Source organism: Carlito syrichta, unplaced genomic scaffold, assembly GCF_000164805.1.
Source record: "Carlito syrichta isolate Samal-C Ts95f unplaced genomic scaffold, Tarsius_syrichta-2.0.1 Scaffold309932, whole genome shotgun sequence".
Lineage (NCBI taxonomy): Eukaryota > Metazoa > Chordata > Mammalia > Primates > Tarsiidae > Carlito > Carlito syrichta.
In genome coordinates, this window is record NW_007254028.1 from 107,616 (window position 1) to 109,575 (window position 1,960).

Here is a 1,960-nt window from a genome sequence, read left to right on the forward strand (position 1 = left end):
CTTGCTGCTGTGCCTGGAGACAAGGGCCCAGCAATCCCTCCATGATATTAAAGTGCTCCCTTGTGGCTTCAGGCGGAATCTCCTTGAGGGCCTGGGTCTCTGGTGGCTGCTGGGCTCTGGGTGGTACCAGGTCAGCAGGCAAGGTCTTGGGTCCGGCCTTGCTGGGAAGGTCAACTGAGGCCAAGATGAAAAGAACATGTGTAACGGGGCCTTCAGCTCCCACCTCCATCACTCTGGGAAGGGAACTGCTCAGATACACGAAATGGGTCCAACCTGGGTTGGGACACCTGACTAGAACCACAAGAGCTGGTGATGCAGAAGGTGGAATAAACATGACAGCATCATGTGGGAGTACGCCAGGAGACACTAGGATCACAGATCTCACACCAGGAATGCCCATTGCTAAGCAGATAGAATGGTGGGTTTTGGATGGGAAAACGATAAAGATTTGGAACTTAACCAGGTGACTTCCAGGTCACGCCTATGAGTAGGTGAGTTCTCAGGCTCTGGGCAGGCCAGGAAAGTATGGAAAGAGTGGACAGCGGCCTTCTTGTGCCCCTTGGCTGCAGCCAAATGTTCCTGTAGGGAAGTGGGAAGTTGTACCTGGTCGGGTACCTTCAGGGGCTAGAGGTCTTTGAGGATCAGGCCTCATTGGGGCTGGAGGAGGCAGGTCCAGGGGCACGGTCATCTGCTGCAATTCCTGAATTTGCATTTCCTCAGACTCAAATTCCATGAACCTGGGGATGAGGGAGACACAACACTGAGAAAAGGTCCAGGCCAGCCCCCAAACTCCAGCAGCCCTCAAAGACAAGGATGGGGAGGGATTGTGTTGAGGATCCCATTACCTTGTGTTGGGCCTTGCCTGGGGACAGTCCCAGGAGGAGGACACTCCCATAGGCAAGACCACAGTTTGGGGCCTACTCATCCAGCACGTGTAGGGCCCACAGTAGATGATCCTTCCTGAACATGCAGCCGGATCAGGGCTACTACTCAAGAAAAAGCGGGTGGGAGGTTATCCTGAGCATGAGATCCAAGGTCAGGACTTGAAAGCTTGAGGATAACGTGGTAAAGAAATGGTCCAGGACACACGAGGATAGGGACACATAGACTAGAGGAGGATCTCACGTCCTCTGAGGTCTGCTGTCCAACTGCTCTCGTGGGAGTGATGAATGAGGAGCTACGTCAGCAGGACTAGAGCCGGTCTCCAGTGCCTGAGATGCTGGCCACCCACCAACCGCCCCCAGACAAAGCTGGGAAGGCAGGTGACCAACTTCTGATCACTTTTCCGAAGGACAGTGGACACGAAAAATGTGTTCGACATCTCTGCACAATCTCCAGAAGTGAGGTGACATTCTCTGGCTATGTTGGTAACTGTTCCCCGATCCAATATCAACAAGGGGTTTGACCTCAGTCTGGGAGGGGCTGCTTCTGAGATGGCAGGAGAAAGACCCTAAGGGCTCAGGTAAAGACAGCTTCCTGAGCATCAAAAGACCAGAATATCCTGTGACAGTCTACGTACACCCCCATCTTCTGGGCACTCAGCACAGCCCTTGCACCCAGGACCCCAACTCACTTTGCGGCCATCTCATAATATATCATTCGGTTGGAGGTACTGGTACGCTGCCACTCCTCCAAGGCCCGACAAAGTCCCTCTTCCAGGGGCATGGTGGGCTTCAGACGGGCCAGGGATCGGAGCACTGGGCTGTAAGCACAAGGATCAGTCACATGGCCATGCCCGCCGTCCATGTAGAGGCAACCCCATCCAGGACTTATCCCTGGGCCTCCCGGCCTTTCCTGCCATCTGTTTCTGTCGCATCACACCCCATTGTGTTCACCTGGGACCCCAGGATCCCCCCGCAAGACCAAACTTCAACACCTCAGGGATCGTTTGGCGTCCCTTCCTTCCCTCTGAGTTCCCAATATGGCTGTGTGGAATATTTAGTGCTGTGGGAGGAATATT